Source organism: Symsagittifera roscoffensis, chromosome 10 (assembly GCF_963678635.1).
Source record: "Symsagittifera roscoffensis chromosome 10, txSymRosc1.1, whole genome shotgun sequence".
Taxonomy (NCBI): domain Eukaryota; kingdom Metazoa; phylum Xenacoelomorpha; order Acoela; family Convolutidae; genus Symsagittifera; species Symsagittifera roscoffensis.
Window position 1 is genome coordinate 27217835 of NC_087071.1, and position 25937 is coordinate 27243771.

At 31.2% G+C, this 25937-nt stretch overlaps 1 protein-coding gene across 1 annotated transcript in view; it reads right to left on the minus strand.

Moving 5' to 3' along the window:
• LOC134855116 (splicing factor 3B subunit 1-like) overlaps window positions 1–25937 on the minus strand; it is a 602997-nt gene that overhangs the window by 525874 nt on the left and 51186 nt on the right. The gene's annotated exons all lie outside the window — the stretch shown is intronic.

The window sequence follows — 25937 nt, forward strand, 5'->3', positions numbered from 1 at the left end:
CTTTCTGAAAAATAGCAGATCTTCAACCAATCATGAAAAATGTTATGAAATACGTTGGCTCTTCCTGGCCGACTTAAAAAAATCACACAACAGCTAAAAATAGCCCACAACCGAAAACAATAACTAGCTATTGTTTTAAAATAAACAAAATAAACAAAATAAACAAACAATTTTGATAAAAATTTTGAAAAATTTTCGAAAAAAAAGAGAGAAAACTGTTGTCATATGAATAAATGACTGTTGTCATATGATGTAGTAACAGCTGAGACGTTTTGTGCCAATTTTTGCTCCAATAATTGAAAATAAATAACGACAAAGTTTTGCGATGTAATTTTGATGTTTTTGAACAAATCACGCCATCAACGGACTTTTACGCTAGATTTTGCTCCGATTTTTGTTTACAGGTTGCGAAACAAACATTGCATTTTTGTGTTCAATGTTTTTGACAAAACTTAGACATCTATAAAAAAAACTGTATGAAATTTTCCCTAAATAAATTGAAATAGCACTGTATTTTTGGAACTTCTTTTAATTTATTCAGCCTTAACTAATTCAGTATGTCTTAACATGGTTTAAAAACAACACTTGGTTCAAAAAGGACATCTCCTTTGAACGACAGAACATAAACTAGATACAAGCGTTTAAAAAAAATTTCATTGCAAATTACCCACTTAATTCGTTTTTTCTCGATAGTTCGTGTTGTATCCCATTAATGCAAGCAATTTTTTGAATTTTTTTGAGTTCCCATCAAAAACTAGAGAGAAAATGACAAAAAAGTAGCTCTATGAAGTAATATAAAAAAAATTTTATGTAAACCTCGAATTAGTAAAAAAATATTTTGCTACGACCTCGAGAGTGGGAGTCTTGTGTTCTTCCCTTTCCACCACGGACGCTCAAAAATCGACTATGACTAGCCATAAATAAAGCAGGGATAAGATGCTATGAAATTTTCAATTCTACATGCCGTGATTATAGCAAAAATGCCACAAATGAGAACTTCTATTAGCTAGTTAGGTTTGAAATATGTATACTCATTCTAAAACACTACACTCGATAGTGTAGTGGAAATTAAAGTGCCAGAGTTAAAAAAATTTTCATTTATTCCTAGTAAAAAACCCGACAAATAAAACATCTCTTCATGCAACATAACTTCAGTGGATTTCTCTTACTGTCTAAAATTGAGTTCTTGGGAGATAAAAATAGCTCAGCTCAAAATAAATTGTTCTTCATAAAAATTATTTTATACTGAGAGCAAGAAAACGAACGTCATTTATCACAATGACACCCAAGAATAGATAGCAAATGATACCTCAAAGCAACACAATTTTGCTCGAATATCTTATCGTGACTGAGTAATTTTTCTTGTTTTAGCAAAACCATTTTCTCTCCTGAAATCGAGGAAAGCGACAGCAACAAAAATAGATTTACTGCTACAACACTTAAAAAACTTCAATTGCAGATACCCAGTTGCATTTACAGATATCAATTATATGAAACCTAAAATAGATTATTTAAATTCTGAAAAAAAAAACGATTAAAAACTGCAAAATACTGGTCAATGATTACAGAAGAACTGATTAACAGGAAAGTTCAAACAAACATTCAAACTCTATAAAACGTTCAAAACTGTATGTTTTCACCTTTTCTTTAAATTAATTGAATGTTTCTAAATTATTGAATTTTTAGAAACATTTCTGGTTTTTTCGTGATTCTGTTTTGACGGACTACATTGTCCTATCTTTTACTAATTATTAGCGGTCGATTATATTCTAATCTTGATCGCAAATCATAAGAGAAGACAATGCGTTGGAAGAACAAAAAACAATTAAAAAACAATGTATTAGCAAAAAAGCATTGCCTTTAATATAAGCAACGAAGCGTACAAAAAATTACATGGAACTGAATTGCAGAGTATTTAGAGACTTTTTGCGGCAATTAAGAAACTTTATCAGCCTTAGCCATCAACTAACTCGCCGAAAAGAGAGCAAAAAGTCAGTTGATATAGTGCATTACCCTGCCGTTTTTTGCAGATAAATAATGTGAATACTGTATTTTCTTTTCAATCAGCACAAATACATGAGGAATTTTGTAAGAATTTATTCAGTAATCGCTTACAAAATCAGCAGATTTACAATCTTCCCAAAAAATACTTCCAAGTATCAACTGTCTTCTTGTTGACTGCTACTGATTCTTAATTGAATATTGCATAAGCTCAAATGGTCGGCTGCTGATTGCCCCAGAAGGTGCTAGGTAAACAAACGACAAGCCATTAAGACGACAAGACATTAAGAAGACAGATAGAATTATTAAATATGACAAAAAGAGTTATTTAATGTAACATGAGCTGTTCGAATTTGAGCGGTTTAAATTTCTCAGAAATATAATGTGGAGAAATGCGAGTAATGCCGTCTTGAAGTTCCATCAAAAACGGTTGTCGTCTCAATGGTTTGCGTCTTATTCGCCGGGCAAAGATTGTTTCTAGCTCTTGAAATTCTAACATCTACATTCGCATTACCTGCGCCGAGTACAGTGCTGATTTAAATTATATAAAAATTTAAAACGCATTGTTCTCAAATTGGGTCGAGTTTAGGTAAAAAGGGATGAAAATTGCTTAGAGTTTCAGCAGAAATCATATGCTTGGCAAAATTCGGGCTCAAGGTTTTACCCCAATAATGGATTTTTCTAGTCAATCAAAAATCATGCCAAAATTACTAAGTCGATCACTAACATTGTCAGATTATAGTTATCTCAAACTTTAAGAAGAGTGTACTCACCAAATCAATGTATAATTTTCTCATTTTTGTTGATAGACAAAAAAGTTCGTTCTTAATATATAGAAAACCAATTTTTTGTTTGAAAACAGTTTTTTAAAAACAGTCTGGGCTTTTTTGGAGAAAATATGCTTCTTGAAAATTGCTGGGTTAGGTAACAAATTCACTTTGATTTAATTATATCAGTATTTGACGAAATAGTTTTCGCGTAATTTCTGGTTGACTGAAAAAACCAAATGTTATCCCTTTTTCTGTTAAAATTTTGGGCCCGAAGTTCGCAGTTACTGGTTCCGAAAATTTTAATTATTGCACAATAACAACTCTGCTAAAATTCTAAGCATGTTTTGACTTATCACTTTCTAGCTCAAGTCAAACCAATTTGAGAAAAACGCGTTTTGAATTTCTACATAAATAATCAGGCCAAAATGAATAACGTTGAAATTTAGAACACATTTTCCCCAAAATGGGTTGGCTTAAGGTAATAAATGTTGTAGACCAATCTTACTTAATACTCTGATGGAATTAAAATGGTTTAACTTGTTTTGCAAAAGTCGGGCCCAAAAAAAATTGCTCTAAAACGATCATTTTTGGCTTTCTTTTGTCAATCAACTTTTATTCTAGATCTATTTGTTCATTTACTGACAAAACTATATCACTGCAAAATGTAGCGCAACAAATTTTAAGAAGGATGCATCCTCCTAGGAGCGACAGATTTTAATTTTATTTATTTTTTGTTTTTTTTTTATTTATTTTTTGTTTTTTTTTAATCAAAAATTACATTGTTTGGTTATCAAACAAAACTAGATATGTTTTTACAAAGCTGAAAAAAATGTACTTCCTAAAATTTGTTGGCTACATAAGAGGCTTGCAGTGATATAATTTGGTTTGTAAGTGAACAAATAGTTTTTTTGTTTGACTAAACAAAGCCAAAAAAGATAATTTTTAGGGCAAATTTCTGGGCTCAAATTTTGCAAAACAAATAGCACCAGATTAATTCCGATGAAGTTTTAAGCAAGATCGGCATTTTTCCTTTTCTACTTGAAATCAACCCATTTGGTGAAAAACTCGTTTTAAGTTGCATGTAGATCTTAATTAATAACTCAATTAGATCTCAACAAAGTGGAAATCAACTACTTTTGAAAAAACTGAATACTAATTTTGTAAAGTTGAATCTGAAGCATGCAAAACAGAAATCAAATAAAATGTTGATTTGGAAAAATAATCAGATAAAGCATCGTAAAAAATTAAGTCAATTTTTTTGAGGTGTGCGTAACTTACTCAAATTTTCTTGCGACAAGATTTTTTGATGAATTTAAACTAAAGAGGCAAGATAAAAACTGTATACAATTCTTCATATATACATGAATTGTGAATTACAAAGCTCTGAATCAAAATCAAATTTTTTAAAATTGAAACACCGAATCTCACAGCTTGTGTGCCGTTTGTGGAAATGCTCATATTGAAATAGTCTTTTTGTTCATTAAATTAAGTTTCTCTACTAAAGATAGTTCTATTAAACTCTGTAAACCCCGGATGGATGGAACCTGTTCTAAAATACATTTTATTATTGGATAAATTAGATATTTTACCACTATAAAATATTTAATATTGACCAATCGTAATCCATCCAACTAACAACCCACTTATTTGTAAGTGCTGAAATTACTTGTAATTTCAGCACCAGAGAGATTTGAATTTAACTTAGAAATTAGTTACCTCTCCAAGAGAGCTTCAGCCAGTATACTCTAGATCTATTGAGCCTAGCAGAGACTAGTTAAACACCCTGAGACTAGTAGATATAAGATCAGTATTAGACTAAGAAGTTGCACGAATCTATCCGGCCGAAAATAAGATAGCGTGACGAGCAGACGGTGTACCCTATCCGAAATTATTCTATGAGTTAACCTCAAGGACCTAACTCATCTGGTGCGACCATAAGTCTCGAATAAGACCTTAATAGCTTAGAATTAACCAAATATAGATTAGAAAATAGACAAAACATTTTCAAAAAGTTACACGACAATAACTTAATTGAAATGTCTCTACGACTCAATAGATCAGAGCCGCTATTCAGCACAATACGAGAGCTACCCGGTATTGGAAAAAGACCTCGACGAAGACGACATACGACTACATAGAAACTTACCATTTAGTTTCATGGTTGTACGGCAAAAGCCAACACAAACTTTTATATTTAGAATCCTATTAGCAATGAATTTAGATTTTCATTTGCAAACATAAAACCCTTGAAGCAAACATTCAATGATTATTTCAGGCGCTAAACAAAATTACTATTGTACAATAACGATTGATAAAAAGATCTCAAATCGTTCTCTCAATTTCTGCAGTATTATATAAAACTTATTTGAAAAATATTTATTGAAAACAAAAATTAAAATTAGTAGCATGACAATAAATTGTTAGTATATATAAATCATCCTGTTGTTCCAGCTTCATCACCTAAACATAACAGCAATCGTAATTCAACTAACATCATTAAAAACTAAAACCTGTTATCAAATAAATTTAAATTAATTTAACCTTAATTTTATTAAATCTTAAACCAGATCATCAAGGCTTTCCTTGGATCTAAATCAATTTTCTATTTTATAAATTTTAAATTGTGATCACCAAGGCTTATCCTTGGATCAAAAAGAACAATTTTGTTCTCCCCCACCCACTAATCAAGTGTCTAACGACCTCAAACGTCGATTCACTACCCAACCTTTTCAAAAGACCCAGGACTAATAGAAATTTTAAATCACGCTAACCATTCGAATTAGGCTAAACAGTGAAGAACTTCAGTTAGTCATCCTTCACTTGAACCCTTCTCTTACCTGAACCAGGATAAATCTTAAACTTAGTAAGTTTAAAATAGTATCTAACGAACTACTTGCGTTCTAATTATACCTGAACCTTGTGGATTGATTTACTATTCTCCAACCCTTGAACACAATCACTACCCCTAAGTAAGATTAAGTAAGTTAACACCTTAACTTAGAATAGCCACGAGAAAGTAAAAATCATTCTTTGGAATTGATATATTTTCTCTCCAACCCTGAACAAAAAGACCCAGGTTAAGCTAACCAAAAAATCGTAAGGAATAACAGTCTAGGATATTAAAATCAATAATAATTTCTTGCATCCCTCATACTAAACCTTATGTCATTGACAAATTTAGGAAATAAACAAAGAATCGTACTACACAATTGTAAAAAAGACGACCAAAAATATGATCTTGTAATAACCCCACATACACAAACAGTTGGATACATTCGAACAAAACGACAAACAACAAAAAGAACAATTATAAGTAAACAAAGACAGATAACACCAAAAAAAAGATTTTCAAAAAATAGAAAGGCATTCTCCGAATCAGAAATCAGTAGTCTCGACGCACTATACAAATTAAAAGAATCAGTAAACAAAAATTGCTCCATCCATGATCAATTATATTTTTCCGATTCAGAAACAACTTCAAACTCATCAAAAAGAGGAAAAAGAAGAATAAAAAAGCAATATAAACACAAACCAGTACACCAATATAATTGGAATCAACCAATTAGACATTTTGATAATTATATTTTAACAGTCATCAAACAAAAAAATGAGCCACACTCAAAGTGACGAAAGTCCAGATGAAGAAGCAGTTTTTCCCTTTCTTATAGATTCACTCAATGATAGAGGATAAACACGATTTTGTGAAAACTTACTCGTAAATTTGTTTGAGCCAGGAATCAGTCCATGTAAAGCAGAGTTCCGGATATAAAAATCAAAAGACAAATTATAGAACCTTATTTGAAAGACATATGTAACCTAACACAACAATACGGAATCTACACCATAGAATTCAGCACACCACGAACAGTTCATGGTAAATATGTAATCCAAACAGACGATATTGATTTTGAATTTTCAAAAATAGTCACAGAAATTATCAAAAGCATACAATATCAAAATTCACAGAGAGCAAACTACATTTTCACCAACGAAGTTTTTGCGATAATATATAGTTATATATCTATATTAGAAAAAATAGACGCTCAAAGCACATCACCAACCCAAACATCCAAACATACACTGGTAAGAAACAAAATCACCGTATTTTCAACATTTTTAAACATAATCCGTGAAAATTTCACCAAAAATGATGTCTCACAAAACACTAAACATGATTTACAAAAAATCTCAGCATGGTTTATAATAGATTATTTTACCCACAATTGAGATTTAATTGTACAAGCAAGAAAAAATAACAGCTTAAATTCGACCGTCATACACAATGAAAACCTTAATGGAACTAGGAATCTTACACAACAAGATATCCAAACACCATCACACTTCATAAATGAAGAAATCGTCCAAACAACAGTAACAACTACACAACAAAGTATTTCACCAATACACCCAAATCTCACAACACCAAAAAATACAAATACATCACTAACACAAGTAACCTTTTAATCGGCCGTTAAACCTTCGGTTGCTCCAAAATATTCCCATATGGACTATCAGACATCTACACCAATGGCAAAACCGTCAAAAAACACGGAAAACGTTCACAAGAAACACTTTTGCAGAACACAATTATAATTATGTACACCAATCAAAAACAAATCAACCCCCCCCCCGAAAAAAAAACACAAAATTTAAACCACGTATGTTCTCATTATTGGAATCTTCCAAATACATCGACCAATTCAGTAAATTTTCCAGATAATCCACACCCTCCACAGGATTATAGTGACAATTACCCATTTTTTCAACAAAATAAGAAAAAACAACAAACACCTTATAACACAAATTACTTATCATCTGATGATGATGATTACTATCAACGAGATATTTTTGCATCATATACTAACGAATATCGCACACAGAGACCGCGACAATCTCAACCATCCCAAATATGAAAATTTACCAACAGAATCCAACAGATATGCAGAATCAACAACCAATGCATATAAAAAACCCATTTAACGCACAATCTTTTCAATCTATACAACCACAAAACCCAATGTCAATGCATTCTTACCAACCGACTCAAATGCAAAATAAAATATCGCTTCCATATTAACTTCAGCAACTTGAAATGACAAAAAATCAACTTTCAAACTTCTCACAAATGCCAAATGCCGCAGAATCACTACAGATGACTATGAATCGATACCTCATGGGTGGATCGTCAATAACATCGAACAAACCATTAATGGTATTCACAAGAACATACCCTGAATAGTCTGTAGAAGACTATTTAAATGCAGTAACAGCAAATTTAATTTTAAATATAGGACCCGAACCAATTAATACACCACTCCATCAAAATTGGATACATAGACGCACATCGTTAATACAAACAACACTAGTTGGCGCAGCCCATAAAGGGTTTTCAGTCCTACCCATAGAAAAAAAATCAGATCGGAAAAGATTCACACAAGAATTTTAAAAAATGTTTGATTCTGAAAGAAACAAACAATATCAAAGAGTCTTGTGCAACGAAATACGCAGATTACCAGATGAAACAATTAAATAATTAGCAGTTCGTATCAAAACACTAGTTCGAAAAGCATATTCACTCAATACACATGATTACAAAAGCACAAAAATGACAGAAATTTTAATGATGACCTTAACACCTCAATTAAGGAAAATAGCTATAAAAAGAGAGCATCTCATCCTTCCTCACATCGAGAACCCGATTTAAATTTTAGAAAATTAGTAGATAAACTAGAACAAGCAGAAATTACAATGAAACTTGAAGAAAGAGAAAATCTAAAACTAAAATATGTTAATAGGAGTGAAACAAATACTACTCATATAAAAATAACATACAAGAATCAGACACAGACCTGATTGAAAAAATTACTGAAATACTAAACATCTACGAACGGAACCCAAATTTAAAGGCAAACGATCTTTCAAGAAATGGTGTAATTATTGCCGAAGATACGGACACAGTATTGCCGAATGTAGACAAAAACAACAAGACAATCGGAATAAACCTCAAAAGCACAAAGAACTAAATAAGTCATTCTATCAATATTTGAAAAAAGATCAAAACCTACCAAATAAAAATATATTTAGTACTAATAGTTCAGGAAAACCACTTCCAAGTAACTCAAATTATTCAAGAAATCAATCACCATATAACTCCAGTTATAGAGGTAGATCGCCCGAACGAAGAGATTCACGAAATTTCTCACAAAATAGATATAGCCGATCGAATAGCCAAAATAATCAAAATGACTATTCACGATCGAATTCAAACACAACAGAATTTGTTTCTGCATCCAGTTCCCATTCAAACCCAAGGAATAGACACTATTCCAATAATATATCACGAAACTCATCATACAACAGAAATAGAAACTATTCAAACAGTAGGAATAGAAGTTATTCTAACAATCGAAATCAGAATTATCCAAACAACAGACCAAGGAATATTTCATATAATAGATCAAATTATCGCAGATCAATTGATAAGTATCAAAACAGATCACGAAATAATTCACAAAATCGAAACTCAAGTTACAACAATAGATACAGAAATAATTCCCAGTCACCACATAGGAATAATAACCGTTACTCCGATTCTAAACATCGATACAGAAGTAACACACCAAAGCACCAAAGACACAAAAATCAAGTGCAAACAAATGAAGAAACAACTTCAGACCCCCCAGGTATTGATTGATGACACAGGAAGTAACGAATTACAATTAAACCACATTAATTGTGAATCAACAGATACTGAAAGTGATACAGATATTACCATCTCTGTAAATATGATAACAGTCGAAAACGACTATGAACCTATTATATATGAACAACCTTTTACTTCACATATATACAAAAATCAATTGGAACGTCTTCATAATTATTACATTGGACCCATTAATAATAATACACAAACTACACAAGAAGTAAACGAAATTCACCCGGTAATTAAACCTGATAAAAAAAGACGAAACACAATGCTCAAACTCAAAACATATTTATCAAAATATACAGAAAGAACAACCCAGAGAAAAAATTTGGACAATTCCATTTCTCTTAGAAAGCCCAAGAAACAAAGAATTTCAACCACCAGATCTTGAAATTGATTTTTTAATTGATTCAGGAGCAGAATCAAATATAATTAATATTCCCACATGGAATGAAATCAAAACATTACATCCAAAATTAACGCCTCTTGCAACCTCTAGTAAACTAGCAACAGCACAAGGATCAACATTAGTAAATTATGGAAAAATCCCATTATTCCTTCTCCCCACGAGAAAAATGGAGCAAAACAAAATTTTAAACAAACCACTTAAATAAATATTTCAAATTACTGATATTAAGCACAATATCATTGGCATACCATTTATAACTAAATATATACCAACAATCAACATCTTAAATAGTGAGATCCATATCAAAGATAAATATACAAAACAAAAAATACAGTCTTAACATTCTTCCAAAGACTAAACAAACAACCACCATTTTTCAAAATTTTATCCATTTATAATCAAGAACGGAAACACCTGAAACCACTATCAGGAAATATATATAACTTTTCAATAAAACAAGTGCACCAATATGATAAAAATCAAACTAAACAACACCTTTTTATGTCAGACTTTGAATTCAAACCTATGCATAAGTTTTTCAAAATCACGATTTCATCCATAAAATACTTAAAAAATACGAATTCCATACATTTCATTACACGTGTATAACAATACACCATATCAAATAACATTACCCCTAGGACTTTTAGGATATTGTGAAACAAATGCTACAATTTCACCTATAAATGAAGTAGCCTACCGAGTTAATATTATTTTACAACTATTAGATATTTGCCAATCAATAATTCTTGACGAAGAATTATCCATAAATAAAATTTTAAAATAATGAAAAAAGAAACACAGATTATTTCCCAAAAACACCATATTTTAAACCGACATTCAATATAACAAATTACACAAAAGAACCACAAAAATTTTTAACAATGTTTATTTTTCAACACTCACAAATAACAAAAGTTGAATTTGACAAATTAGCTAAACAACTGTTAAAATATTCAACAGTCTACGCAACATCGAAATTTGACGTTGGAAAAATTAGTTCATCACTACACCTTCCATTAAAACCTGACGCAGTTTCAAAAAACAAAGAGCAAGTAAAGTACCGATTCACTTAAACGACAAGTTAAAAAGATTACTTGATATTTTAGAACAATACGAAATTATATCACCAGTAAATAAAGAAGAACAACCAAAAGCTAATACCTTCATCAACCCTGTTATAATTCTAGCAAAAGGTGAATCGCTAAAAATAGTTTTAGACGCTAGATATCTCAATTCACTAATTGACGAATCAAAATGCAATTGGCCTATTGAACCAATACAAGTTATCTTAACAAAGATAATTGGTAAATACTTCACAACCGCAGATATGAATAGTGCTTATAATCAAATGCCACTAGATGAACAATCACGACGCTTAACACAATTTGTTATTGGAAATCAACAATACGAGTTTAATCGATTATTCTATGGAATATCCATAGGACCAGCAGCTTTTTCAGCTTTCATGATTAAAATTTTTAGACCACTAATACTCAAGAAAAATGCAATCACATATTTAGATGATGTTTTCATGCAATCTCAAACTGAAGAAGAAATGCTTACAGTTTTGGAACAATATCATAAATTACTTCAGAACGAAAATCTGAAAGCAGCCCCTGATAAATCACATTTCTTTTTAACACGCGTTAAATTTTTAGGACATAATATTGAACGAAATACTATCACCCCATTATATTCTCGCATTGATGCAATCCAAAAACTTCAACCACCTACAAATAAAAAGAAAATCCAAGAATTCCTTTGAATGTTGAATTTCTTAAGTAAATATGTTTACAAAATGCAGTTATAATTAAGACCTTTCTATAACATCCTCAGACAACAAAATAATTTTGAACGGACCACTGAACATCAAACTCAATTTCAAGAAATTGAAAAACTTTCGACAGAACAAGTTTCAAACATAATTCCAGATCCAAGTCAACCATTCTATGCAATGTGCGGTGCTTCAAATTTTGGCATCGGCGCAGCATTACTACAATCACATAGTGGAACAAATAAAATAAATCTTATATCGTCATATTCACGATTGTTCACACAAGCCGAGCTACGACTCTCAACTCTAATGAGAGAATGTACAGCTATAAATTATACACTTACAGAATACGAATTTCTGATACTTGGATCAAAACACCCAACATTTCTTTTTACAGATCATAATCCAATTATATTTCTCTTCACACAAAAATCAAATCCTAAGCATAGAGTTTTTAGATTTCAAATAATTCTAATGAAATTCCCAAACTTACATATAGTTTGGACTGCGGGAAAAAACCTTGCATTACCAGATTCATTAAGTAAAAATACGCCATTTGAACTACTTACACGAAAAACTACAGTTGAAATAAAAAAAAAATATTAAATTCTATCTCGCAAAAGATGAAACATCACTCCGATTAGAATGAAAATATGCAGTAAAAACTGACATTGATCAATCCCAAATAAATAATTTTCAACATTTTCCACTCTATTTAGATTGCCAAAATAATCACTATGAAATTGATTTATTAGGCACATCTACTTTTAAACCAATTCCATACTCACAATGGATAAAAAAAATACTCAACAAAAGAAATATCATAAAAAAACTTTTTTCCAAAAATTGAAAAAGAAAATTTGACCGATAAAATAAATTTATCAGGACCACAAACAAATGATTCAAAATATACAATAAATCAAGTTTTTGACCTCCATGACCCACTTGACACACTGCCCCTATTAAAACTAGAAATTGACAATATTTCCCCCCCCCCCAACAGAAAAAAATACACTTGAACTTTTAAAACAATATCAAAATCTCGACCCAGTAATTAGACAACTGAAATCATGGCACAAATATAAAACTAAGCCAGCAAAAGTTGATACCACAATTTTAGGAAACAAAACACTCCTCCGATATTTCCGAAAATTTAATAACACAACAATCAAGGAAAATACAGATCTTTTAGAATATCAATTAAAGGATTCCAAAGTTCCCTGTCTTCCTTTAATTATGATACTAAAAGCATTTAATATCTCCCATACACAAAATACAAAAAGACACTCAGGATCAGAAAAAACATACTCGAACTTTACACAAAACTTTTATGCCCCAAATGCACCAATTTGAATAAAAGTATTATGCAACGATTGTATAATATGTCAATTGAACAAACCTTATCCAAACCAAAAACAAATAGCACAAAACAAGATTATAAAGGACAAAACTTATATTTCAACCATCGCATTTCATTAGACACAAAAGGACCAATTTCACCATCCTCTGAAGGAAACTCCTACATTATGGTCATTGTTGATGCATTCACCCATTATGTAGCACTCAACCCAGTACTACATTGTAATGCTTATTATGCTTACACAACACTTTACGAACATTGGATAGCTAAATTCGGATTACCCGAAATCTTAGTTAGAGACAACGGTACAGAATTTATAAATAATGAAATCATCAAACTATGCCACATATATAGCATTAAACATAAACCACGTACATCTCATGCACCTCGGACAAACGGTTTAGTTGAAGGTATGAACCGTTCATTACAGGAATATCTCAGATGTATCATAAATGGAAATGATACACGATACACAGAATGGTCAGCAGATGTAAAATTATTTCCCTTATCATATAATTCACAAATCACGACAACTTTAGGAATGTCACCATTTGAAATGGTTTTTAATCAAAAGCCACGAAAACCGATTATGTTTACAGCAAATGCCCATAAAAATGCACAAGGTTATTGCCAACCAAATAAAGATAAAATTTGTTATAACCTACCTTTACACACACATGATGAAGATCATTTTCATCACCCACAAATTCTTAAATTAGCCTCCGGCAGACATACCGAATGAAATAAAAACACAATGAAATTTACCAAAAAGTAACAAAAAAATGTTACAAAGGCAAAACATTAACAGCCAAATTAATTCACGCTTTATGCCAGTCACAGATTTAAAAATTGGAACAATTATCTTAATACTTAATTTCAAGACACAAAAAGGAATCTCTAAAAAACTACAACCACTTCGAAAAGGACCATACCAAATAATTGCCAAACCCACTGACGTAACGTATAAATTCACAGATTCAACCAAAAGAGAAATTGTTCAACATCGTAACAATCTATTACCTTACTACCCGAAAGAATACGCATTACGCGAATTAACTCAATTATATTCTTTTACAGGTTTAAAATTTTTTCAAAACCATACACATACAGAACAAGAAACAAATATACAGGACAACGTTCATCATAAACAAAATCAAAAACAAAACACAACTCAAAACAATACAAAAACGCCAGACACAAAAATATCTCAAAAAGAAAAAAAAAACAGGAAAATGATAGAAAAAATTTTACCACAAGTACAAGTAGAAAAATCAGAACACAGAGAATCATCACGACTTAGAAATCAACCACGTAAAATTTACAAAACATTCATCCCACAATCTAAAATTTTAAAGAAAGTTGAATTTCAAAAACAACTTTGATTTTAAAATTAAAAGTTTGTACACCTCTAAATCATTTTGAACTTTCATATTTTCAAGATAACATGCTGAAACATACGCAACAATTCTAGTTCGAATTCAGCCAATAGGATTCACTCAAATCCGTCACCTTCTATATCTCTATTACAAACCTACTAGCCGATAGATATTAAACTCGAGGCATATCTATAACTATAACTTTACAACCTCCAGGTCAAAATTAAGCAACTCGCTAAAACTTGACAACTAAAATAAATACCACCATAATATTACAACCCTCCCCTATCTAATAAAGATCAACAATATTTTCCCAACTCAGACCTCAAAAACCCTCTTACCAAGATTGGCAAATTAGCCTAAAAAAAAAGGACCATAATCATTTGGCCTAAAGTACAAATATTTCAAAAATACCCCAGATTACTCAACAAATAAAAACAAAGCAAAGAAGACCTCCCAAACACCATAAAATTAGCCTCCAACAATTTTTCACAAAACTCAACCCACTTGTCAAAAAATCAATAAATAATCCAACCACACTTGAATCTCGCATCAGAAAACAAAAAATATTCGACGAATGAATCATTTCTTAAATGCTTTTCTCTCTAATAGTCGATACCTTAAAAAATATAATCTTAAATCTTTTCATAAAATTTTTCATTCTATTTAAACTTTTGCTAATATTTTTTATTGAAACTTTTGAAGCTTTAACAATTCTTTTAATAATTTTTTTTGCAATATTTTTTAAATTTTCTACGCCCTATTTGAAATATATTTACAACTTTCCCAAATCATTGACCACATTCACAGGTACGATAATTTAAAGTCTATTTAATTGATACGAACAATTTTTAGTAGAACAGAAGTTTTTTTACTATTCGTAATGTTCATCACATTTTTATCATCCCTAATTATGACAATGTTCAAATATGTAAAAAAGGCAATAGTCACATTCGCCTTAGCAAAAATCCTTTTAATTCTATTCATCGAAGAATATTACATTAAACATAAATCTTCCCACTAGAAAAAGATCAATCGGAGACATTTCCAAAATTGCTAACCAACCATCACAAAATCAGTCTTCACCGACATCTTCTCAAAAACCCAGCCAAACCCACATCTACCCAAAACCCGCAAACATCTACACGAATTTCTTTTCATGATAACCCATACGCTTTTGAAGAACGACATGCTCGCTTATCTGAACCACTAGAACCAGTTCAGCGACAAGCATCCCTAAGTGAACCAACATATAATTTATACCCCACATTACCACAAGACTTAAATAGAGTAAGACATATTAGTCAAAATCAAAATACAGTTGAAATAAATAGACAAATTATACATCCACGAAGAAATAGAAATTTTCAAACCCCTTTTGATAATTTGATATACCCCAATCACCAGCACCAACTACTTCAGTAATTTCAAGTAGTAATTACCAGAAACCCCCACACTCCTTTCACAACATAGCACCTCAAGTATACTCTCAGATTACTTAGGTTCAACACCGACAACTGAACAAATACGTGAAAATCCTACTAACCCCCCAATCCTACCGAACGCCTACCATATTCGGCAACGCACTCATATACACAAGGTGAACCAAACATAGTAAATAAACCAATAGATATTTCTACAGATACAACACCATCATCATTACCAAAAATATTATCACTCCCGTAAACACCATCATTAAGTCAAATCGCACCGACTGTTTTCCCTTTAAGTTTCCCAAACAACCTCGACGCTAGATATCGAGAACAATCATCATCAAATATCCCTTTACGATTAGATTGGAATACTTTCGTAGCACCTCCTCCATTATTTGGACAACATCACGAAAGTAACCGACTCCACAATTGGGTAATCAATAGATTACAATATAGACAGGATATACACGAAGATATTCGAGAACATAATATTCAAATACTCCAACAAAAGAGCCTCCAATTAAAATTTGAAATCACAATCAGACTCAATAATATTGTTCAACATCCCTATCCATTAAATCCACCAAATATAACAGCTCAATCGCTACCACCACCATTTATAACAACTGAAGTAATATATAAATACGATAGATATACAAAAAACACAATTGGTTACTTAACATTTTATAACCCATACTCCGGATTATCATACACATGTATATTCTAAAAATATCAAAATTTGAACACATCCTTTTTCTAATATTTTCCGACCAAAACACAAATCCTTCTCCTCGCAAAGGACCCCAGGTTTTATTAGTAACACACTATGATTGTGAAGAAAACGAACAAGAAACACTACACAAATATGCAATAAAGTATCACAATTCGAAACAGAACCACAAGCTATAGAAACTACAAATGTATTAGCAACATTGTATTCAAAAGCCCGAGCAACAACAGTCACAGGATATAAATTTACAGCAACTTTTTCCGAAAACAAAGTACATTGTTCACAAGTTTTCAACGGAAATAAGAACCAACTTGATCACGAATCATTCTACCAAATTAATTTAGAACGACTTTTACTTCTAAATCCCGATGATTGTAAAAACGAATTACTCAGACTAAATATCACGAGAAACAAAAACACAGACAGAAAATTAGTAAATTTTCAAGTTTTTGCCAATTTTGTACATCAAGCAGAACTTGAACGATACCAAGGACATATTAAATTAGACGAAAAACACCCATATAACGGCGCACACGGACGGGTAATTTATGATATACACGATAAACACTGGATAACACAAATTGGAATAAATAATCCTTCAAACTGCAAAGCAGACACAAAAAATAAAGGATATCAAGAAACAATGTTTTTGATTGGAAAATACAACTTGAAAAAATACAACTCACACGAGACTTAACTGATAACACCATGATCTATCAAGGAATTAGATTACCTTGCAAAATTGATCAAGGTTATCAGCATGGTTTATAATAGATTATTTTACCCACAATTTAGATTTAATTGCACAAGCAAGAAAAAATTTTAGACCCCAAAGTACCAATGACGACACTGTCATTGCAGAACAATCAGATTACGTTTCGGACCCTGAATGGTCTCATCCAGCATTTATAAATATTCCAGCGGATATCTCAAGTCAAGCAATAAGTACAATATCTTTTCACAAAGATTATGTAAAAGTAATACCATTAACGATTGACGCAACAACATAAAACTATAAAACATTTTTACCTGAGACACGAAATAACAGCTTAAATTCAACAGTCTTAAATAATGAAAATCTCAATGGAACTAGAAATCTTACAGCAAGACATTCAAACACCATCACATTTCATAAATGAAGAAATCGTCCAAACAACAGTAACAACTACACAACAAAGTATTTCACCAATACACCCAAATCTCACAACACCAAAAAATACAAATACATCACTAACACAAGTAACATTTTAATCGACCGTTAAACCTTCGGTTGCTCCAAAATGTTCCCATATGGACTATCAGACATCTACACCAATGGCAAAACCGTCAAAAAACACGGAAAACGTTCACAAGAAACACTTTTGCAGAACACAATTATAATTATGTACACCAATCAAAAACAAATCAACCCCCCCCCCCCCCCGAAAAAAAAAACACAAAATTTAAACCACGTATGTTCTCATTATTGGAATCTTCCAAATACATCAACCAATTCAGTAAATTTTCCAGATAATCCACACCCTCCACAGGATTATAGTGACAATTACCCATTTTTTCAACAAAATACGAAAAAACAACAAACACCTTATAACACAAATTACTTATCATCTGATGATGATGATTACTATCAACGAGATATTTTTGCATCATATACTAACGAATATCGCACACAGAGACCGCGACAATCTCAACCATCCCAAATATGAAAATTTACCCACAGAATCCAACAGATATGCAGAATCAACAAGCAATGCATATAAAAAACCCATTTAACGCAGAGTCTTTTCAATCTATACAACCACAAAACCCAATGTCAATGCATTCTTACCAACCGACTGAAATGCAAAAGAAAATATCGCTTCCATATTAATTTCAGCAACTTGTAATGACAAAAAATCAACTTTCAAACTTCTCACAAATGCCAAATGCCGCAGAATCACTACAGATGACTATGAATCCATACCTCATGGGTGGATCGTCAATAACATCGAACAAACCATTAATGGTATTCACAAGAACATACCCTGAATAGTCTGTAGAAGACTATTTAAATGCAGTAACAGCAAATTTAATTTTAAATATAGGACCCGAACCAATTAATACACCACTCCATCAAAATTGGATACATAGACGCACATCGTTAATACAAACAACACTAGTTGGCGCAGCCCATAAAGGGTTTTCAGTACTACCCATAGAATTAAAATCAGATCGGAAAAGATTCAAACAAGAATTTTAAAAAATGTTTGATTCTGAAAGAAACAAACAATATCAAAGAGTCTTATGCAACGAAATACGCAGATTACCAGATGAAACAATTAAACAATTAGCAGTTCGTATCAAAACACTAGTTCGAAAAGCATATTCACTCAATACACATGATTACAAAAGCACAAAAATGACAGAAATTTTAATGATGACCTTAACACCTCAATTAAGGAAAAAAGCTATAAAAAGAGAGCATCTCATCCTTCCTCACATCGAGAACCCGATTTAAATTTTAGAAAATTAGTAGATAAACTAGAACAAGCAGAAATTACAATGAAACTCGAAGAAAGAGAAAATCTAAAACTAAAATATGTTAATAGGAGTGAAACAAATACTACCCATATAATAATAACATACAAGAATCAGACACAGACCTGATTGAAAAAATTACTGAAATACTAAACATCTACGAACGGAACCCAAATTTAAAGGCAAACGATCTTTCAAGAAATGGTGTAATTATTGCCGAAGATACGGACACAGTATTGCCGAATGTTGACAAAAACAACAAGACAATCGGAATAAACCTCAAAAGCACAAAGAACTAAATAAGTCATTCTATCAATATTTGAAAAAAGATCAAAACCTACCAAATAAAAATATATTTAGTACTAATAGTTCAGGAAAACCACTTCCAAGTAACTCAAATTATTCAAGAAATCAATCACCATATAACTCCAGTTATAGAGGTAGATCGCCCGAACGAAGAGATTCACGAAATTTCTCACAAAATAGATATAGCCGATCGAATAGCCAAAATAATCAAAATGACTATTCACGATCGAATTCAAACACAACAGAATTTGTTTCTGCATCCAGTTCCCATTCAAACCCAAGGAATAGACACTATTCCAATAATATATCACGAAACTCATCATACAACAGAAATAGAAACTATTCAAACAGTAGGAATAGAAGTTATTCTAACAATCGAAATCAGAATTATCCAAACAACAGACCAAGGAATATTTCATATAATAGATCAAATTATCGCAGATCAATTGATAAGTATCAAAACAGATCACGAAATAATTCACAAAATCGAAACTCAAGTTACAACAATAGATACAGAAATAATTCCCAGTCACCACATAGGAATAATAACCGTTACTCCGATTCTAAACATCGATACAGAAGTAACACACCAAAGCACCAAAGACACAAAAATCAAGTGCAAACAAATGAAGAAACAACTTCAGACCCCCCAGGTATTGATTGATGACACAGGAAGTAACGAATTACAATTAAACCACATTAATTGTGAATCAACAGATACTGAAAGTGATACAGATATTACCATCTCTGTAAATATGATAACAGTCGAAAACGACTATGAACCTATTATATATGAACAACCTTTTACTTCACATATATACAAAAATCAATTGGAACGTCTTCATAATTATTACATTGGACCCATTAATAATAATACACAAACTACACAAGAAGTAAACGAAATTCACCCGGTAATTAAACCTGATAAAAAAAGACGAAACACAATGCTCAAACTCAAAACATATTTATCAAAATATACAGAAAGAACAACCCAGAGAAAAAATTTGGACAATTCCATTTCTCTTAGAAAGCCCAAGAAACAAAGAATTTCAACCACCAGATCTTGAAATTGATTTTTTAATTGATTCAGGAGCAGAATCAAATATAATTAATATTCCCACATGGAATGAAATCAAAACATTACATCCAAAATTAACGCCTCTTGCAACCTCTAGTAAACTAGCAACAGCACAAGGATCAACATTAGTAAATTATGGAAAAATCCCATTATTCCTTCTCCCCACGAGAAAAATGGAGCAAAACAAAATTTTAAACAAACCACTTAAATAAATATTTCAAATTACTGATATTAAGCACAATATCATTGGCATACCATTTATAACTAAATATATACCAACAATCAACATCTTAAATAGTGAGATCCATATCAAAGATAAATATACAAAACAAAAAATACAGTCTTAACATTCTTCCAAAGACTAAACAAACAACCACCATTTTTCAAAATTTTATCCATTTATAATCAAGAACGGAAACACCTGAAACCACTATCAGGAAATATATATAACTTTTCAATAAAACAAGTTCACCAATATGATAAAAATCAAACTAAACAACAACTTTTTATGTCAGACTTTGAATTCAAACCTATCCATAAGTTTTTCAAAATCACGATTTCATCCATAAAATACTTAAAAAATACGAATTCCGATATCATTTCATTACACGTGTGTAACAATACACCATATCAAATAACATTACCCCTAGGACTTTTAGGATATTGTGAAACAAATGCTACAATTTCACCTATAAATGAAGTAGCCTACCGAGTTAATATTATTTTACAACTATTAGATATTTGCCAATCAATAATTCTTGACGAAGAATTATCCATAAATAATATATTAAAATAATGAAAAAAAAACACAGATTATTTCCCAAAAACACCATATTTTAAACCGACATTCAGTATAACAAATTACACAAAAGAACAATAAAAATTTTTAACAATGTTTATTTTTCAACACTCACAAATAACAAAAGTTGAATTTGACAAATTAGCTAAACAACTGTTAAAATATTCAACAGTCTACGCAACATCGAAATTTGACGTTGGAAAAATTAGTTCATCACTACACCTTCCATTAAAACCTGACGCAGTTTCAAAAAACAAAGAGCAAGTAAAGTACCGATTCACTTAAACGACTAGGTAAAAAGATTACTTGATATTTTAGAACAATACGAAATTATATCACCAGTAAATAAAGAAGAACAACCAAAAGCTAATACCTTCATCAACCCTGTTATAATTCTAGCAAAAGGTGAATCGCTAAAAATAGTTTTAGACGCTAGATATCTCAATTCACTAATTGACGAATCAAAATGCAATTGGCCTATTGAACCAATACAAGTTATCTTAACAAAGATAATTGGTAATTACTTCACAACCGCAGATATGAATAGTGCTTATAATCAAATGCCACTAGATGAACAATCACGACGCTTAACACAATTTGTTATTGGAAATCAACAATACGAATTTAATCGATTATTCTATGGAATATCCATAGGACCAGCAGCTTTTTCAGCTTTCATGATTAAAATTTTTAGACCACTAATACTCAAGAAAAATGCAATCACATATTTAGATGATGTCTTCACGCAATCTCAAACTGAAGAAGAAATGTTTACAGTTTTGGAACAATATCATAAAATACTTCAGAACGAAAATCTGAAAGCAGCCCCTGATAAATCACATTTCTTTTTAACACGCGTTAAATTTTTAGGACATAATATTGAACGAAATACTATCACCCCATTATAATCACGCATTGATGCAATCCAAAAACTTCAACCACCTACAAATAAAAAGAAAATCCAAGAATTCCTTTGAATGTTGAATTTCTTAAGTAAAAATGTTTACAAAATGCAGTTATAATTAAGACCTTTCTATAACATCCTCAGACAACAAAATAATTTTGAACGGACCACTGAACATCAAACTCAATTTCAAGAAATTAAAAAACTTTCGACAGAACAAGTTTCAAACATAATTCCAGATCCAAGTCAACCATTCTATGCAACGTGCGGTGCTTCAAATTTTGGCATCGGCGCAGCATTACTACAATCACATAGTGGAACAAATAAAATAAATCTTATATCGTCATATTCACGATTATTCACACAAACCGAGCTACGACTCTCAACTCTAATGAGAGAATGTACAGCTATAAATTATACACTTACAGAATACGAATTTCTGATACTTGGATCAAAACACCCAACATTTCTTTTTACAGATCATAATCCAATTATATTTCTCTTCACACAAAAATCAAATCCTAAGCATAGAGTTTATAGATTTCAAATAATTCTAATGAAATTCCCAAACTTACATATAGTTTGGACTGCGGGAAAAAACCTTGCATTACCAGATACATTAAGTAGAAATACGCCATTTGAACTACTTACACGAAAAACTACAGTTGAAATAAAAAAAATATTAAATTCTATCTCGCAAAAGATGAAACATCACTCCGATTAGAATGAAAATATGCAGTAAAAACTGACATTGATCAATCCCAAATAAATAATTTTCAACATTTTCCACTCTATTTAGATTGCCAAAATAATCACTATGAAATTGATTTATTAGGCACATCTACTTTTAAACCAATTCCATACTCACAATGGATAAAAAAAAATACTCAACAAAAGAAAATAAAACAACAATAGCATAAAAAAAACTTTTTTCCAAAAATTGAAAAAGAAAATTTGACCGATAAAATAAATTTATCAGGACCACAAACAAATGATTCAAAACATACAATAAATCAAGTTTTTGACCTCCATGACCCACTTGACACACTGCCCCTATCAAAACTAGAAATTGACAATATTTCCCCCCCCCAACAGAAAAAAATACACTTGAACTTTTAAAACAATATCAAAATCTCGACCCAGTAATTAGACAACTAAAATCATGGCACAAAAATAAAACTAAGCCAGCAAAAGTTGATACCATAATTTTAGGAAACAAAACACTCCTCCGATATTCCCGAAAATTTAATAACACAACAATCAAGGAAAATACAGATCTTTTAGAATATCAATTAAAGGATTCCAAAGTTCCCTGTCTTCCTTTAATTATGATACTAAAAGCATTTAATATCTCCCATACACAAAATACAAAAAGACACTCAGGATCAGAAAAAACATACTCGAACTTTACACAAAACTTTTATGCCCCAAATGCACCAATTTGGATAAAAGTATTATGCAACGATTGTATAATATGTCAATTGAACAAACCTTATCCAAACCAAAAACAAATAGCACAAAACAAGATTTTAAAGGACAAAACTTATATTTCAACCATCGCATTTCATTAGACACAAAAGGACCAATTTCACCATTCTCTGAAGGAAACTCCTACAATATGGTCATTGTTGATGCATTCACCCATTATGTAGCACTCAACCCAGTACTACACAAACAGCTTACACAACACTTTACGAACATTGGATAGCTAAATTCGGATTACCCGAAATCTTAGTTACAGACAACTGTACAGAATTTATAAATAATGAAATCATCAAACTATGCCACATATATAGCATTAAACATAAACCACGTACATCTCATGCACCTCGGACACACGGTTTAGTTGAAGGTATGAACCGTTCATTACAAGAATATCTCAGATGTATCATAAATGGAAATGATACACGATACACAGAATGGTCAGCAGATGTAAAATTATTTCCCTTATCATATAATTCACAAATCACGACAACTTTAGGAATGTCACCATTTGAAATGGTTTTAAATCAAAAGCCACGAAAACCGATTATGTTTACAGCAAATGCCCATAAAAATGCACAAGGTTATTGCCAACCAAATAAAGATTCAATTTTTTATAACCTACCTTTACACACACATGATGAAGATCATTTTCATCACCCACAAATTCTTAAATTAGCCTCCGGCACACATACCGAATGAAATAAAAACACAATGAAATTTACCAAAAAGTAACAAAAAAAATGTTACAAAGGCAAAACATTAACAGCCAAATTAATTCACGCTTTATGCCAGTCACAGATTTAAAAATTGAAACAATTATCTTAATACTTAATTTCAAGACACAAAAAGGAATCTCTAAAAAACTACAACCACTTCGAATAGGACGATACCAAATAATTGCCAACCCACTGACGTAACGTATAAATTCACAGATTCAACCAAAAGAGAAATTGTTCAACATCGTAACAATCTATTACCTTACTACCCGAAAGAATACGCATTACGCGAATTAACTCAAACATATTCTTTTACAGGTTTAAAATTTATTCAAAACCATACACATACAGAACAAGAAACAAATGTACAGGACAACGTTCATCATAAACAAAATCAAAAACAAAACACAACTCAAAACAATACAAAAACGCCAGACACAAAAATATCTCACAAAGAAAAAGAACAAGAAAATTATAGAAAAAATTTTACCACAAGAACAAGTAGAAAAATCAGAACACAGAGAATCATCACGACTTAGAAATCAACCACGTAAAATTTACAAAACATTCATCCCACAATCTAAAATATTAAAGAAAGTTGAATTTCAAAAACAACTTTGATTTTAAAATTAAAAGTTTGTTCACCTCTAAATCATTTTGAACTTTCATATTTTCAAGATAACATGCTGAAACATACGCAACAATTCTAGTTCGAATTCAGCCAATAGGATTCACTCAAATCCGTCACCTTCTATATCTCTATTACAAACCTACTAGCCGATAGATATTAAACTCGAGGCATATCTATAACTATAACTTTACAACCTCCAGGTCAAAATTAAGCAACTCGCTAAAACTTGACAACTAAAATAAATACCACCATAATATTACAACCCTCCCCTATCTAATAAAGATCAACAATATTTTCCCAACTCAGACCTCAAAAACCCTCTTACCAAGATTGGCAAATTAGCCTAAAAAAAAAAGGACCATAATCATTTGGCCTAAAGTACAAATATTTCAAAAATACCCCAGATTACTCAACAAATAAAAACAAAGCAAAGAAGACCTCCCAAACACCATAAAATTAGCCTCCAACAATTTTTCACAAAACTCAACCCACTTGTCAAAAAATCGATAAATAATCCAACCACACTTGAATCTCGCATCAGAAAACAAAAAATATTCGACGAATGAATCATTTCTTAAATGCTTTTCTCTCTAATAGTCGATACCTTAAAAAATATAATCTTAAATCTTTTCATAAAATTTTTCATTCTATTTAAACTTTTGCTAATATTTTTTATTGAAACTTTTGAAGCTTTAACAATTCTTAGTAGAACAGAAGTTTTTTTACTATTCGTAATGTTCATCACATTTTTATCATCCCTAATTATGACAATGTTCAAATATGTAAAAAAGGCAATAGTCACATTCGCCTTAGCAACAATCCTTTCAATTCTATTCATCGAAGAATATTACATTAAACATAAATCTTCCCACTAGAGAAAGATCAATCGGAGACATTTCCAAAATTGCTAACCAACCATCACAAAATCAGTCTTCACCG